The sequence below is a fragment of the Myripristis murdjan genome, chromosome 21 (assembly GCF_902150065.1).
Source record: "Myripristis murdjan chromosome 21, fMyrMur1.1, whole genome shotgun sequence".
Taxonomy (NCBI): domain Eukaryota; kingdom Metazoa; phylum Chordata; class Actinopteri; order Holocentriformes; family Holocentridae; genus Myripristis; species Myripristis murdjan.
Window position 1 is genome coordinate 23,460,483 of NC_044000.1, and position 18,714 is coordinate 23,479,196.

The 18,714-nt window shown below is 41.2% G+C and overlaps 1 protein-coding gene across 1 annotated transcript in view; it reads left to right on the plus strand.

The window, feature by feature from the left end:
• The window catches only part of kcnh3 (potassium voltage-gated channel, subfamily H (eag-related), member 3), a 124,238-nt gene that overhangs the window by 60,673 nt on the left and 44,851 nt on the right, over positions 1–18,714 (plus strand). The window lies entirely within an intron of this gene.

Sequence of the window (18,714 nt, forward strand, 5' to 3'; positions counted from 1 at the left end):
ATGAAGGCCTCGAGGACTTCTCAGTGCATTCTGTATTAGCTGGGAGTCGGTATCTGCAGTCGGAGGGTGTCTCTAAAAGGAGCATGTGTCGTGATGTCAACCTACACACATGAACATACACACAGATACACACACTTTCACACACTGTACTGTGCCAGAGGGAGATGGCTGTGACAGCGACATATTTAGTTTTCTATTTATTGCCCCCCCTGTCATATAGAATGAGAAGAGGAGGAAGAGGAGGGTGATGGCGTGTTTGCCTCACAGAGTGCTTAGACCATGTCTTATACTTGTGTGTGTGTGTGTGTGTGTGTGGGGGTATGTTTGTGTTTTTATGAGGGGGAGAGGAGCTTAAAGGAACTAGTGCAAAGTAGCAATAGCTGCATGCATCCACGCATGCAGGCATTCACACACGCACACACAACCTCACCAACACTTGACCTCCATGGTAGTTTTACAGATATTGCCATGGCGATATGATTCAAGATTTTGGTGGGAATGATCATTTTCGTGTCACAATGTTCATTCTCACTGAAAAACACCACAGCACATTCATTCACATCAGTGTTTTGTCCCATATTTTACCTTCATAACAATGTTTTGTCGCATATTTTACCTTTATCAAAAACCTGTTGCGATTAGGCTGTTGTGCTTCTCCATAATGCTATTTTGATAATATTTCAATTAATCGTTCAGCCCTAACCACTCCTAATGCCACGCCCCCTTTTAGCTAATTCACAATAACACAAACACACACCTTCACTCACACACACTTAACCTCCATTTCAAATTTCAGGGCGAAAACTGTTGGCCGCCAAAGGTTGGGGAGGTTTTTGTGGATCGACTGACTGACTAACAGTGAACAACAGAGCTGTTATCACTACTTTAAACCTTGGACTGGTGGTCAATCTAAAAGAAACATTAGTTGGTAAACAATGGCAAACATAAAAGTGATTTTTCTGTAGACTCACCATTTTGCAGCAATATTAAAAAAAAAAAAAAAGCAAACACAAAACATAGAGACAGGGGAAAACCGGGAGAAATCCAGCCTAGAAGAGGGAGAGCTCTTGTTTACTCCCATTAAACTCCACTGTAGGTGCAGCTGCTCTCCATGTGTATCAAATTTGGCCAATTTACCAACAGAAAAAAACAAACAAAACAAAAACAGAATTACATCCCAGGACAATGAACACAATACAAATCACCATAGCTAGTTATAAACAGTGTTAAATGGGTTTTGGTATGGAATTTTCCTTTAATATACATGTATGTGTGTGTGTATCATCTCATGGCTGTAAGGTTTTTTTTTTTTTTTTTTTTTTTATCATGGATGCACGCATGTATTTCCTGTTTCCTGCTCCATGTAAATGAGGAGAGGTGTGTTCATCTACGCTTTGATTGGCAACTGGCAGACCATCTGGCACCACTTAGATTTAAGCCCCAGATCTACTGCTACTTTCATAATAGGCACAAGCGCAGCATCTCAGTGTCTGTTTACAGGCTAAATGACAAATTGAGCCATCACCTAATCCATCTGTCTGTCTGCATGCCGTCTCATACAGGCCTCTGGGGGCTGCGCTTCAAATTAAAGTACTCAACATTCCTCATGAATATGAATCTGACGTGGCGAAGACTCAAAGCTTGTTTTTTTTTTTTTTTTTGGTTACCTGCTAGAGAGCAGGGCCACAGTAGTTAGAATTAGATGAGGGTTTGATCCCTGGAACCCTTGCTCACTCGTGTTGTAATGAAAATCTCTAGACAAAGATGTCAGCAAAATTTGCACAATTTCTTGATTGTAGAGCTGAAGACATCCAAGCATCCCATTTGTCATCAGTGCAACATCCCCTGTTCCTGCAGGAAGATCCTTGCTGTCCTGGGACGGTGTGTGAATTTAACCGGTTCACCTTTCTGTCTGAATGCACCCCTTTTGTGCAGAAGACCCTTCATGTGCATTCACACTCATTCATGTATAAACCCTCGTACAACAGTGTAGTGTTGGTGCATGTGATACACCTGCACACACACACACACACACACACACACACACACACACACACAATGGCAGCCAGTATTCCCTTGAGTGGTAAACCATGGGGGGGGTCAACACAAGGTCAAAGAGTTCAACTGGGGATCAGTCACTGCTTTTGTCCCTCGAGACAGAACATCATCATCCACCCCTCCCACACACACACACACACACACACACACACACGCAAAGGGGGTCAGGTGAAGACCCCTATTACATGGCTGAATGAGCATGCAGCAGAGCAGATGATGGATTGATGCGCAGTTACTTTTATCATCATATATCCTCCTATTTTCCATCCCCTCCTCCACCGTGTTGTTGATGTTAAATTAAAAGAAATGAATAAATAATAAAAGGTGTTACCTTTTGTCAGGTGGTAAGGCAAAATACTTCTGAAGTTTCCTTCTGAAGAAAAAACTTCAGTGCAAACTGAGTGCAATTAGACCCAAATATATAAATCCTATCACTTACAATTTAAAATAATCTACATAAATATACCTCGAGGATCTGGTCAGTTTCATAGTAAAGGCTAATAACTGTCTGTCTAATGATGGAAATCCCAGATGCGCATCACTGCCAAAATCTAATCAGTCGATCCTCATCTCAAGGTCTTTCTGTCCATCACATGTCAAGTAAATCTGTGCATCGATTTTTCACGTATATGCTTGTCAGACAAATGAACAAACTAACTGAAAACACAACCTTGGCAGAGGTGATTAAAATTTGTCACATTAAAGAGAAAAATAGCGACGCCACTTGTGGGTGGTGCTACTTTTTTTTGGATTGATTACCCACCTTCAGCTCTCCTCTTTCTGTAATAATGTCAAGCAACAGATCGTTTTATTTTTTCCTTGCCCGTCAGCAGGAAATGCACCGGGAAAGCAGATTCCCAATTTTCCGCCGTCTAAGCTCTACACAGCAGAGGAAGCAGAGGATACTGGAGCTCTGTCTCCCCTTCGGTCAGCCTGTAAGAAACTACTGGGGAAGACAGGCAGAAGACATTATCACTCTTTACATATCAAACATCAGAAAGATGAGCATATTAGCGAATACAACCACTAGATGGCCTTAAACAAATGTTGTGTATAAGTGCAGCATCATCTAAAACATGTACAATTACTCTCATAATAAGAAGGCAGACATTAAACATGAGCCTTAAACATGAATACTCTTCTTCCAGTTGCTTTTCTGACTGTAGCAATGGCAAAGAAGTATTGTGTAGAGTGCCTCAGTTGATATATTGATGAATATGGTACCGAAAAGTGTTAGAGATAGTGAGGATGGTTAAAATGTACACATTTGAAGATGAACTGAAGCCAATGAGTTTGTCTTCTTATATCGAGTGGAGGCTATTTAAGTGATGCAATGATGAGCACTACAGGAACATCCAAGCACAAATCTATGGAGATTATTGAGGAGCTGTCGAAGGTTCCTTTTGGATGCATTTTTGATAAACAACATCAGCATCGTTAAAAAATGGTAATGCAAGTTGTGAAGCAAGTTTCTTTCGCATCTTCAGAGCAAAGCAGTTTCGAGATATAAATAACACACTGGTTCCAAAAACATGCTGATCAATCTCCAGCTTGCCTCCCGGTGATAAACGCTGACTCCTTTCCTGGTGCTGGATGATGAGGAAAGCATAAAAAAAAACATAAGCAGATGCACATTTGTAAACAATCTTTTGTTTGGTATGAATGTTTTAAATTCATTTATGCATTTTGTCGTTCACTGGCAACCAAATCTTTCTCAATTCAAATTTTTATTGTCAACGTTTCTCGAGCGGGCTGAATTAGCCAAATTACCATGAAATAATAATAATAAAAAAAACTGTGAAGATGAGGACAAATGTTTCAATTATGTAGAAGCCACAGAATTGTTTTACAGTTTTATTTTAATTCCGTTTACAGGAAGCCACGATTGGTCTGGAGATTTCCCTCATTCATCAAAGTTTTTTTTTAATCGAACGCCGTTGATTGTCAAATACGCCCCATAGCTCGGGTACATCTGGCTTTTGCAGATTTCATTTCAGCGTCTTTTCGCTCTCCGTCGGCCTTAATGCTCGGAGAACCGAGAGGCAGAGCGGGGGAAGCAGGTGGGGAGGACGGAGAAGAAAGCAAACGCAAAGAGAGAAAGCCTTATTTCTCCCTATTAGTTCATCTATCAGTCTGATGAAAGGATGCCGGCCTGGTGGAACAATAGTAGCCAGAGGCCAGTCAGCGGCTCCACCGTTCACCGTGGAGCTCGCGCTGACGACTCCGGAATAACAACATTCTCTACTCCTTTCATTTTTTTCCCCCTCTGTTTTGTTTACATATTCACACTGGTGGTTTTCCTTCCCTTTTAAAAGAAGCCCTTTTCCAGTTGACCACTTACCGACTCTTTAGTGGGTCATTGCTGACGAAGCTGCTCGTGTTGAGGCGGTGTGGCTGCTGGTTCGTGTTACACTCCGCTGTAGCCGCCCGCAGGGTGTTTTTCCTCGCTGCACGGGCAAAAATAGCACACGTCTGTCTCTGTGTAAGATAATAATTAGGAATTCAGTCAATACAAAAATAAATCCTTCCCCTAATTTTCTCGTAAGTGGTTTCTTGTAATTACGCGGGTTAACAAATAGACCTCTGCCTCGATTTTTCTCATAATTACCTCGTAATTATCTTATAATTTTGCAGTTCTCTCCTGGATGTTAGAAATTTCTTATCGCCGCCAAACTTACCTCTTCCATTTTCAGCATAATTACTATCAAATTTAATTGCCATTATAATTTAATTACCAGGTACTCATCAACTCTGTCGCTGTGTGCTTCGTCCATCATCTTTAAAGCTATCACAAAATGTCATAATAATGTCTTTGCTGGAAATATCTCGGGAGATTAACAATTACGCACACATCAAATCCTTTTTAGCCAATTGGTGGGACGTTGTGGACCTGGAAAATAAAGTGTTTACACCAAAGCTGCTTCATCTAGTGCCACATCACTCTCTCTCTCTATCGGTCCTGTGTTCTTTTCTCTAAGCGTGTCTCTGGAAGACAAAGTCAAGGCCCATGTGTCTTTAATCTTGTATTAATCCCACATGAGAGCTAATATTCTCTCTGATGCTCTTCAAGTCTGTTTATTGAGATGCCATCTCGAGCTGCGTCTCTGCTCTCTAAAGTGCTGGCATGCCATCCCATTAATCCTCCTTTGATTAGGGTTTAATCTACAACTGCTAAAGTATTTACCGACATGGCAGCAAAGGCACTGATGTTTACTTCTTCATTGTCTTAATCTGCTTTATGAGTAAGTGAATGGACCCTGGAGTTGTAAAACGCTCTGCTCCCAAAAGGGCATCAGAGGAAGCGAACATATGATAGAAAAAAACACATGCACGAACATGCACGCACGCACACACACACACACACACACACACACACACACACACACCATCATCCTTTCCACCTTTCAAAGCTGCTGCCCAGGGACCCTTCAAAGGCGCTTTGATTACCAGGCAGCACATAACTAGCAGCATCCAGCCACAGTCCAAACACACACATGCAAACACACACACACACACACACACACACACACACACATAGACATATCTCGAGGCAGTGCATCTTTCCATGTGGGTCTGGGTGTGTTTATCCGTGTTTGTTTAAAAGGATAAGTTCATGCATCACATGTGTGTGATGAGAGCACAGTCACACAAGCGTAATCCGCACAGCGATTCATTTCACAACCGAGCCATTCATGCTTCATATCATCGTCCATTCACGTACCCATCCTGATTAGTATGAATGAGACGACTCCGACTCCGGTATACCGCCTCATGTTAGAGGAAAGGTGAAAAAAAAAAAAAAAAAAGGAATACGGGGAAGGAATGATGAGAGCAAAAGAGGCCAAGTGAACGCAGCAAAGTTAGGGATCAAAGGAGACGGAGAAAATGAAGGAGGGAAGAGGGAAGGTGTGTGTGTGTGTGTGTGTGTGTGTGTGCATGTATGTGTGTGCAAGTGTGTGTGATTGAGAGAGAGCTGCCTGGTGGTAGTGATGGATAGCTTGTATGAGTGCACTAGCTTTCCAGTGCTGCTGGCAAGGTCTACATCAGCCCATCTGTCTAATGCACGGTGGCAGTCAACATCCTCTCTGCCGCCCCATTTCAGCTGATCTCGGGTCAGCGGAGAGGCCCCTCTGCCTGCTTCCACCTGATTCATGTGGAGAACATCAAATCCCAATCTGATAGCGCTGTACTTTACTTATTCTGCGGGAGAGAAATGTTCTTTCGGCTCGCCCTCCTCCACAGCGAGGTGGGAGGTTAGGGGCGACCACAGAAGAGTAGAACTGGAGGGATTCAGTGTCTTGCTCAAGGGCATGTCAGCAGGGCGGACGCTTGCCATGCTGTCTAGGTGAAGGACAATCTTTCTTGAAACCCCAAAAAATACTCTCCAGCCGGGAAAAAACTGCAAAGCCAAGGACATAGGTTAGATTAACGAAAGCGAATCATGCCACTTGCTGCCTGAAGTTATTGAGAGAATTAAGATTATAGGCACTATTTTGTTGTTTTAGGGGTGTAGTTTAGGTTTTCCAGTGTTAAAGTGGCCAAATAATGCACACAATGTAGAGAGCAGCTCCAGCTATAATAAGGCTTAGAAGTAAGATCTATGCTGGAATTCTCCGTTTCATTTTATTTAATTGCAAAAAAAAAGCCTGTGGTATTTGTTTTATCATTTTAAAGGTTAGCATTGAAGGCTGAAAAAAATACGTCTCTGTTTTAGATAACTGAATTTTTTTTTTTTTGCTTATTAAACACCACTGTAGCTGTACTGAGAATATTTCTCAGAGACATAATTGGTTCACTTGTCATTGAATGGCAAAAGTGCTTAAAAACAGGACTCACTGTTCCCTGTATTCAAACAGTTTTGATTGTGTTTTAGCCTGGATTTTTCTCTCTCTAAAAACACTCCATTCAGATGTGAAGCAGTGCAGCTGGAAAAAAAAAAAGGCAGTGTGTGAGTGTGTGTAGCTTTCTTTAATGCTGGTCTGAATGAGTTTCAGGTGCACAGTCAGGATATGAGGATGTACAGCTGTGTCTCTTTCAGCTGGCAGGAATTACGGTCGTCGTTCCTCGTCTCCTTTGTTAATAAGTGATTTCGTCTTGTTTGTAAATGTACAAACTGTTTGTGTGGTCACTGAAGGGGGTCGGGCTTTAATTATACACCACGCTGTTTCATCCTACTGTCTGTGGTGTGTACCGTCTTTGATTATGTTATTCTTTTCTTCTTCGCTGGGTTTTTTTTTTCCTGCTGTCATTTCTATCTGTTGATGTCTTTCTGTCTTTTCTTTTTTTTTTTTTTTGGCTCTCTGTCTTTGCCCTCTTTGGATTTTTTTTTCTGTCTTCATCTCTTCCTGTCTTTCCATTCTGTCTGTCTCTGCAGAACGTCCAACCCCTGTTGTGTTTCTTGCATGGCCAACCACTATCTCTCTGTCTCCTGCCCTGCGGGTTGGCAGTGATGGGAATACAAGCAACCACAAACCACTGTGCAATAATTTTGCTATTCCAGACACACACACACACACACACACACACACTCAAAGAGACACATACACACACACACACATAGATCCTGCCCTATGATATGTAAGCTAAATTATAATTTATGTATTCTCACCTGATGAAGGTCTAAGGAAAGGTTGTGTTTTTGCAATTAAATTTATTGCAAGTGTAAAGACAGCTGGCAAGAATATTCTCTCTCTCTCTCTCTCTTTTTTTTTTTTTTTTTTTTTTTTTTTTGCCAATTTTTGAATTTGCAGCGGTACCCAGTAGTTTCTCTCAGATGTTGACAGGAGCACCCCAAAGATGGATTATAAACAAAAAAGTTATTTTCTGATGTCTTAGCTGAGATGTGAACATTTATATTTGTGGAGAAATTTTCACAACCGCTCTTACTTCTACCTCTTTTTATCGAGTTCACAATTCTCACGGAACAGCAGATGTGATTTGTTGAAAATGATTTTCTCCACTGCTGGAAACTGTGATGAAGTTTGACAATATGCAGGTAGACGAGAGTTGAAGTGCTTGTCTGACCTAAATTTGACTCTTAATGAACCACGATGAAAGTGCGTATTTTGGATTTTAATATAAAGCCTGCAGATGTACTCCCTCGTGTGTTTTTCATATCTTCTTTCATATATTTTGGTCCCTCAAGCCACTCAGACTCAAGTTTCAGTATCAATAACAGCAGCGATGTACGCGACTGAAAGAACCAAAAAAGTACGTTCCTACTTTTGAGTTTACAAAGTTGTATATGTTGTTTCTGTGTGTGTGTGTGTGTGTGTGTCTGCATGTGTGTGTGTTCTGACTCACCCCAAGCCTTCCAGCTGCCATGTAATCCAATCACAAGTGGGGGCTATAGAGGGATTATCCAATCATGAGTTGGTTGGCAAGCCTTGGTAAATCCAATAGCAGAGGAGCTAACCAATCAATGCTAACACCTCAAGTACACCTCCCAGCTTTTCTCTCTCTCTCTCTCATTCACTCTCTCTCTCTCTCTCTCACAAACACACACACATGCATACACACGCACAAAGGCAAACAAACACAGTGTCCAACCCTGTAATCGTCTCTCGTCGTTGCTAGGCCAGTGTGTTAGATTATTCATCAAGGCTTTACAGCTGCTGAGCCTCCGGCCATGTTTGTCAGATTGATCCGTTTCCATCTACCCCTCTTCTCCAACACTGTCCTCTACGCACCAGACCAGACTACTAAACACAGGCTGGCATAACCTGGAAGGCTCCGGCAGAAACAAACAACTCGTCAAATAAATAACATACAGTAGCATTTCCACAGCCTGTACCGTAGCAAACATGAGCTCCTGCAGTCTTACACTGCCACACAGGGAATAAATGAGAAGGCCCGAGCTGCTGACATTATGGGTGCATCCATGAAATCCACCAGGGGAAGGGAAGAACCGCTGGTAATAACATTAACATTACATAAGTAGCTAATGTCAGCAAGCTACATGCAATGTTGCATCTGTTATGTCATTGAGCATAAGCGAGGACACTGGCAGCTAATGTCATTACTTTGAAAACGCTAGATTAATGTTAATTGTCAATGATAACTTCTGCAGTAGGCTAACGTTACCTGTTTGGTGTCGTCCATTGATGATGATAAAATTGTGTTTGGACTAGAGGGTAAATCCTGTAAGGTTTTACCTGTGGATCGGCAGGTGCGTAGGTCGAAAAAACACTGTCCACTTCCCCTGCAGCCAGAGATATTTAGTAACCACGTTTCGGCACAGAGACCTTCATCAGGTTATTTTACAGGCAAAAGAGGAGATCATCTTAAAAAGGTTTGTTGACCCACATCGATCAGTCAGGTTATACTACAGACTGACATCACTCATTAGTATCATATATAATCATGTCATGACCTCATATAACGAATATATTATAAGTAGGACAAAATGCTCATAGTCATAATAAAGAAAAGCTGCCATGCCATGATAAATGTTTAGATTATGTGATTCAAAAACATAGAACATCTATAACATCACATTAACTAGTAACTCATCATTCATCATTCATATGTTTGTGCATGTGAGGAGATGTGATGCAAATGAGGAGAATAAGACGCGGGGTTTTCATAGTGCAACCTCATAAGCCCCAATAATCCATTCACGATGATACTGTTGTTAAACAAATCTGGCTTTCATGTGTTGCAAATGTAGTGTAAAAAGCTGTTTTTTTTGGGAGGATCTCTACTGAATGCCGTAGGATGGAAACTGCTTGCCAACAGAGTCTCAGCAGAACTGAAGCGATCTGATCTCTACTTTTGATGCTATGACCCTTAGATGTCAGTGACATCATGTTCAACATAGGTTTTGCCAGCGGATCCCCTCAGAAACGCTCTACAAGCACTTTTTGGGTGTCTTTGTGCCCACATTTTTACACAATCATAGATGTCTTACATCAAAAATGTTCGATGTTTTGTGCAGCTGCAAAAATAGCCGGCACAGAATATAAGCTGGCCACCTGCGCTCGTGCACATGGACAAACACCTTGTGTTTTCTTTGAAAAGGCATCTGATAAACACAGCATATGTTACATTACACCAATGTAATCCTTATGTTTGTGTTCACTGGTGTTGTTGTAGGCTAGTTTTCAAATAAGCCATGTCTCGGTGGATTTTGGAAGATGACATGATTTTCACGATTTTAGGCTCTGTCCATGCTGTTCAGAGGTGCGGTGGGCAGGTGTACTAAATGATGACATAATCGCCCCCCATCCTGATGCGTGCATAAGCGCATACATGTGTGTGTACATAAATGTGCAGTGCACTTAAGAGTCCTGGTTCTGGGGTTTGTAAATATGGTCACCGTAGATGTGCTGCTCTGATAGTTGGAGAAACTATCTAAAAATAGGAACTGCAATACGTATTGCCTTCTCATTGCATGTCGGCCAAACATATATGATACTGCATATTCAGCCAGATGATTTACATTTTAGTGATATACAGTATGTAGTACTGAGGACTGCTCCGCCTTGAAGAGCAACCAGCAAGCCAACATAAACTGTATTGGCACCAGCTTCACTAGAAAGATTTAGTGTAGCGTTGACTAAATGCACTTCTAATGGTCTTTTCTCCCTGAGGGGAAAACACTGGTGAATGATACACAGAAAAAAAAAACATATACCACACAGAATTTATAGATATGGAAAGAAACAGAGACTATCCATGTTCACTGGAGTGTTGCGGTGGTGATTTCAGAGCATGGCATGGGGGAGAGGACTTGCGGCTCGGAGCGAGGCCTCAGGCAGAAACACATCAGGAGGCATGGAGCTCAATGTCTGGGCGTCCAGGAAGGAGCCCACGTTTCCGAGTTAAATTGCATTTTCCCAAGGAAAGCAATCACTCTTTCATTTGAGAATCATTTCTGGTGTCAGGAAAGTATTTAGCAGTAATAGAGAGAGAGATGAATATTTAGTAGAGTAACAGACAGGTCTTTCGTGGTGTGAGGATTTTTTTTTTATCCTGCTGTGAAGCTGCACTGCTGTCGTAGTGTGCCACAGACCTGAATTATGTAAAACAGAAAGTAGAACCAAAACAAAAGAGATAAGAGGCAGACCGGGTCTCAGTGACAATAAAGATGCTTTCACATGATCCTTTCTCAGAAAGAAATGAGACACTGCACTGTAGCTTTTGTTCAGAAATGTGTGTTTTGTGCTCTGTTTATCCTTGGCCTCATGAGGTCTCTTTTACATGTTTATTGGTGACTGCAAAGTAACTTCAGCAGCTTTTCATACTCACTTTAGATATGTAAAAAAAAAAAAAAAAAAAAAAAGGAATAAAAAGGTAATGGACGCAGTGTTAAAGAGTAAAATCTGACTATATGCTAAATGCTTTACAAAAAGGAAAAGGAAGGGAGGGGGAAGCTGTCAGAGCAGGAAATCTCTTTTCTGTTCTTTTGTCTGTTTCTGTTTCTGTCTCATTTCCCCCTCCTTCATCATAACTGAGTTCAGATCAGAGGAGAGAAGAGGCGAGAACAGCTTAAAAAATATGATTACATTACATTACATTGACTGGTAAGTGCTGAGGCAGATTCACCATAATCTATACAGTAAAGTAAAATGAACAGACACGGTTCAGTCTGATCTTCAGCAGCTGTTGCCACTGAGCTTTTTGAACACAATTTTGTCTCGCCTGTTAGTAGAAGTCTATTAGATATTATTATGGACAGTTCTTTTAATTTTGTGACAATAAAGCTCTCCACTCTACTAGTAAAATCTCACGTTTTTTGGTTGTGTCAGCTGTTCTGTTTTGTTTTTGTTTTCTTCTAAATCTTATCTCGCTCATATACTGTACCACATTCGCACGTCAGCCATTACACTCTTGCGTAACGCTCAAATTCTGTAATGTTAGACGGCTAACATTAGCATAACTTGCTTGTGTGATCGTGCTAAACAACATTTATACAGAAAACGGGTGATAGGAAATCTTGCAGCTGCAGTTATCTTTTGAAGTTATAAAGCTATAAAGCCTGGAAATAATTCACTGCAAGCAAAGCATTGGTGTTAAATTTGGTGCATTTTATTTCCAACCAAGTTAGCTCATACACAAACACACACACATACACACAGAATATTGTGTGTGTGTGTGTGTGTGAGAGAGAGAGAGAGAGAGAGAGAGAGAGAGAGAGAGAGTAGATAGCTGCTTTGGTTATGGTTAAGCTCTTGCCATAGGGGCCGACGACTCGCATAGAATTGGTAGTTTTTTTTAATCCCATTACGGTCACACTCTCTCCTTTACACACACACACACACACACACACACACACACACACACACACACGCACACGCACGCACGCACAGTCAAACAAATGATTTAGGTAGCTCCATAGCCTAGAGTATCCAAACAGAGTGGAAAGTGCATTTTATTTCCTCGGCGGTCCAGGTTCCTTGACTCATTGATAAAAGTGCCAGTCAGTCCCTCCGTCCGTCCTACAGCAGAGATTTAATTAGAAATTCACTCCATCTGCTTAAAGCGGCCCAGCCATTATCTATGCCGCTAATGTGTTACATGAATTTTTTATATGGCTCTCTGCAAACTAGGTAGTAATAGCCTGTTTGGGATTGTAGGTAATTTAGCCGTGGGAGGAAAGTGAACGCACTTCACCAGGAGCCGCAGGTGAAACATTTTTAGGGTCAGTAAGTCATTCCTAATAAAATTACTCCCGTCTCTGTTGTTTTTGGTGTTGCTTCAAGGAAGACGAGAAAATGCTAGCTATCCTAAATACTGGAACACATTTTTTTTTTTTTTCCCTCTTATCATTCTCTGAATTCATGAATATTCTTCAAGCTGCCAGCTGCCAATCATTGCTTTAGATGTTCATTACAGAAAAACACACAGATTTTCCTCATTCCTTCCTTGCCCTGCTCTCTGTTTATTTATTATTTATTTATTGTGGACCTGAAGTGCCTTAAAAGACTGGTACTCAGTCCACAAATTTCTCCTTTCACCATGAAATGAACCATCTTGAAAGAAATCTTTGGACATTTTTGTCATGATGGAAGTAAAATGCATGATACAGGTGGTAGTGCCCCGCTGGCTCGCCTGCTAAGAGCGTGCACCACTTGTCAAAACCCTTGTTGTTTCTCTCTACCGTGATGAAATACTTGTTAAAAATGTACGATGCACTCATGTACGCATTCAGGTATGAGGAGAGTCAATATTGTCAATATTTACAGTGGATTACAGTGAGAAGTTGTCATCAAACCTATTGGTATGCTGTATGTTGACAGGGAAATTGATTTCAAACCTCTTGGAATGGCTCTGGCATCTCTTCCTCACACACACACACACACACACATATGCACACACGGATGTATAGAAGGTGAGATAGAGGCAGAGCAATAGAGTGAGGGCTTGTAAGACAGAAAAAGAAATTTAGAATTAGGACGGGAGCGGGAGTGAAGGAGCGACAGCAGCACAAAGCGGCCTGGCTGTTAACCTGGCTCTGCCTCCTGACAGACGCTCAGCAGACATTTCCACCGGCTCGGATCACAGCTGTCAGCGGGCGGCTGAGGTGGCCGCTTTGCTTCCAGTTGGCAGGCCGGACAATGGGCCCTGCCGTCGGCACGTTTGGACGACTTGACATTTATCCCCTTTTGCTTTCATTCCGAGCGTCAGTCAGCAGTTGCCCGGAGAAAGAAGTGGATCGCTTCATTTACAAGTTGATGAGATCGGGGAGTTGTGCGTGCTTGTTGATGTTGAGGCATGGCTGCAGGTTTCTCTGGGTAATACCCCTGGCTGCAGCCCACAGTGGAATATGCTTTAAAATTCACATTATTTTGCACAATAATTGTATTATAGACACATGATGTGCGTGCACAAATACTGACACGTTTGTTTTGCTGTATTGTGAAGGCCGTCATTGCACACATTCCTTAACCCTATAAAGCCATTTGTATCATATATGATACACATTTTCAATTCCGTTTTTCGTTTTCAGTTTAATCAATACTTGACCAGAATCCTGTTGTATACCTTTGAACACTTCCCCTGTTAACCCTGGACCATACCATTGGCACTTCAAGTACATATCATATATCATACACCAGAAAGGTCGTGTAATAACATATTTTTTGATTTTTCTTTTTTTACATATATTTTGTTATCGGACTAAATAAAGGGTTCAATTTCAAAAAATTGGAATTTTCTGCCAATTCTTTCATAGTTCAGGCTTTATAGGGTTAAATGTATTCTTAACGCTTGAAGATGAAATTCATAATGTTTTTAAATGAATATATTGTTATGATATCCATACGTATAGTAAAACTCTAAAAGGAGCTTATTTGCTATGACGGGAGACTCAAAAGTATCAATTAGCTTGTCAGGTTGCACCTGTCCTGGTTGACAGTGTCAATAAAGTCTGTTGAAAAAACAGAGCTGTTACACTGTGAAGCAGATTAATCAATCACAGGTGCTCCAGTTCCAGTCACACACACACACACACACACACACACATACAGACAGATCAGCTGGTGCAACAGAAAATGATCTTCAGTCGGAGTGAAATACACACTGCCGGTTATTTGTAAACCTTCCGGCACATCAAGGTGTTTAAATCATTTCATGCTGTTTTCCTTTCAAATTCAAACATTTCCAACCATATATAATATATTTGGGTTTGTGTCAATCATGAGATGCTCTCCCGTCTTTGCTGTTTGCTGCCATGGAGCGACAATGTGACTATCACAGGTTTCAGCACTGAGTTAGCAGTATTATCGAAGAGGGTAAATTTGCCTGAAATCTGCTCACAGTCAAGTGTGTGCACCCAAAAGTATGTGCACCGACCGTGGCTGAGTACTGGTTGTTCACTGAGACCAACATGAAGCAGAAACGGAAAACACGGGGGGCTTATTTGCAATAAGTTCAACAAATTCAGCCCGCAAACCTTTATCTGCACACTTGTCCTTTTCTTGTTCTCTGCAATGATACTGCCAGGATTATGCGAACCTAATCTTGTTTTAAAATGATCCTAAACTCAAGTCCTAAATCTAATTCTAAACTAGCTCACTGAAGAAGTGAAGCCTGGCCAAATGTCTTTTCCCCCAAGGCCTAAACTTCATCTTGGATAGACAAAGATAGAAGTGCCAAGTACAGACACACACACACACACACACACACTTGTAATACAAGTTTAACAGAGCGCCGCTGACCTAGCAGAGAATGCCATAAGTGCCAAAGCTTCACCGTGCTGACAGACAGCAGTAAGACCCTCATTAAGACCTTCACTGTCGCCTGAGCAGAGAACGGAGGTAGTAAAGACAGAAGAGAGAGGCAGAGCAAGAATGACCATGAACATGTAGAAGCTGTGTTCTGATCTGAAAACCATCATGACTGAGAGAAAGAAAAGCGTGTGAGAGGAATTAGAGGAAGAGGGACAAACAGACGTGGATGAGGATCAATGCAATCAGGGCGAGACGAACATGGAAACGGTAACCTGGCAACGGCTGCTAAGACTGGAAAGAATGAAAAAGGCTAACAAGCACTGCTTGATAATTTATTAAGAAACCAGTGTGTGTGCGTGTCTGCGTGTGTGTGTGTGCATATGTATTTGTGTCGATTTATGTGTAAGCACATGTGCATAATTAAAACTATTAACTATTAAGTATTTGCACAACGCTTATCTAAACCAAAGTTTGCCACGTATAACAAGAAACATCAAACGGGAACCATTAAAAGATAAATAAATTAATTAAAATCAAATATGTGGTTTGAAATTATGTAAAAGGCAAAAAACAAAACCAGGATAAAAGTGTGGAGGACTCAACACATTTACAGAAAAGCAAGTCTGTGAAAGTAAATTTTGTAGTTATTAATAAAATGACATTGGACACGCCATCTTAGCTAGCTGATTGTACCTTAAATCTACTTGGCTTCAAAGTTAGGACAACATTTCTTTCTTTCTTTTTTTTATTTTGTAGGTTAGTGTCACATACACTGGCTGCAGTTCTTCACTGAAGCTGCTCTACGTTTATAGTGAAATCCAATACAAACTCAAGATACTATGATTTTATGGCTGCACCATTACATGATATATGCAAATACCTTCTCTTGCATCATTTTATACACATTTCCCTGTAATTCAGCAGGAAATATTTGATATCTCTGGAGACTTTGGTTCTCCAGTAGAATTTGAAGTTTGAACAAAAAGCTTGACAGCACAACAATGATTAACCCCAAGAACTGAAGGGGTTAAAAGCCACAGGTGTCTTGCTTCTTCCATGTTTTTGTGTGAATTTGTTTTCTTGGACAGTGTGCCATGTCTGTCTTTGTTGTGGAATTACTGCTAATCACCTCCTATAGCCTTCAGGCACACCTCACGTCCCCTGACGAGCACAGGTTTGCCCAGACCTCCTGGAAAACACGGAGATGTATAGACTAGTTTTGTAGTCCTAGCCATGGAAACCACCTGGAAAATTTGAAAACTGATAAAATGTCATGGAAATATTGGTGAGATCCTGGGAAAAAAATATAAAGCTCAGCTAAGTTGACATTCAAATGTTTTCCTCGGCTCACATTGCACATTTTTTAGCTGCTGATGCCCTGTTTCAACACTCACTGGTGCACAGCTGCAGTGTTTTGCAGCATGTTTCTTCAGTGTCACCTGTCCTATGGAGGGACAAACAGGTCAAAAACATCCAAAACCCACTCTGTGATCGTCACGACGTTGTCAGCACATTTTCATGATGTTAGCATGTCGTTACCGTGTTAAAAATTCCTGTACATACCATGCATGTACAGCATGTACTAGGCACAAGCAACATGTAGTCTGAGATGTAAGTTTCTGGAGAAGAATTTTGAGTTGACAGACGTCACTGATTATGTCCTTGAAAAATCTTGGAAAATTATTTCCTTGAAAGACTGGGAGCCCTGTAGCAGTGTAGCCGAGGATAATTAGTTGATGACATCAGGGTTGCTTCCAACAGGATGAAAAGAGGACAGAAGTATGGGGCTGCCCTCGGGAAGGTGGTCTTCACTTCTTTTTTTATTCCTGGTAGAGAAAGAGAGAGAGAGAGAGAGAGAGAGAGAGAGAGAGAGAGAGAGAGAGAGAAGGCAGCAGACTGGCAGGAGATAATTAACTAATGAGATGGATTGCTCTGATTGACTGCTGCTGGTCAGAAGGCCACATGTGCCCTGCAGTTTGAAATGCATCTGAAAACACAGGCAAACACACACACACACATCGACATATATATATGCATGCACACACTCCTTTGGGTAGAAAGAAAAAAAAAAAACAAACAAAAAAAACCCAATAAACCTTAGCTCCGGCTGAACATCACACACACAAATCGTGCCCTGCTTGTGTTCCTGTCTCAGTGATTTGATTAGTTCCCGGTCTCCACGCTTCATTTTATGCTGTCTCTCAAATGAACTCAAAGTTGGTAATGTAACACACACACACACACACACAGAAACGCGCACACGCACCTCCATCAGAGTTTAGTCCATGAAATATTTAACAAGGGGGTCCCCAGGGCCCTCGGAATAGATGGATCAATGACAGCGCCCGAGCACAAAGTAATAAATAGTCCTTTTTAGAATGTTTCGCCCATCTAGATGGCTGAGGGCATTAATTGAATTCAGCATGGGCAGACGAAATTTTCCACTGAGTATTTATGCATGCATGCACAATCACACACACACACAAACACACGCAGAAACACTCGCTTCCCGCCTGCCGATCTCCAATTCTCAACAGCTCCAGAGCGTTGCTGTATTTATCAAGCAAATAAACAGAAGGACTGAGGCTGCTGCATGTTCCTGCCTGTATACAACATTGTTACTTGAGAGAGGGTGAATGGGCTATTGGCTGCATCACTTAATGGAAATTCATAGCGTTTTGGCATGACTGTTGACAGAGTTTGCTTTTCCAGATCGATCCCTGCCGTAGATCTGCTTGAGTTTCCTTTCTCTGTGATCCCAACAACAAAAAAGGCTGCAGATAGAGTTCAGGCAATATAGGGTTTTGAGGAATGATATGTTTTTTTGGTTTGAAGCTGTTGTTTTTTTTAACTTTATGGTGCAATAAAATTCCACAGTGAAATCCAGGATAATACTGCTATCTTGGATTTTTGCAGCCATAACTGCAATGATCTGATTTTGTGCTTTTAGTGCTACATTGTGCAAAGATTAGACATGAATTCCAGCGTCATTCCGAAATATGAAGGTCATGTGCGAAGGTTGGGCGGCTTTAAATGTCTAGTATGACATTTCAAGAACCGAGAGCCTGCAACATCCTGACATGAAGTCAAGCAGGTCAGAATTTTATTGGCTTTTGTCGATTTCTTTGACAACTCCTACGACGTGTTTCTCTTTGTTATACTGTTCATTTCTTGACCTGTCCCCTACTGTCACCCGCCGACGTGACATCATCATCATCATCAACCTTTATTTGACTAGGCGAGTTAATTAGGAGCAGACTCTTATTTACAATAACGGCCCCGGTGGGGGTAGTGGCCCCCTGGGGAGGGGTTTGGGGATTAAAATAAAAATTAAAAAAATAAAAAATAAATAAATAAATAAATAAATAAAAATAAAAAAAATAAAAAATAAAAAATAAATAAATAAATAAATAAAAAAAATAAAAAAATAAAAAATAATAATAAATAAAACACATTAGATGATGAAAATGGCGTCTCGAACGTC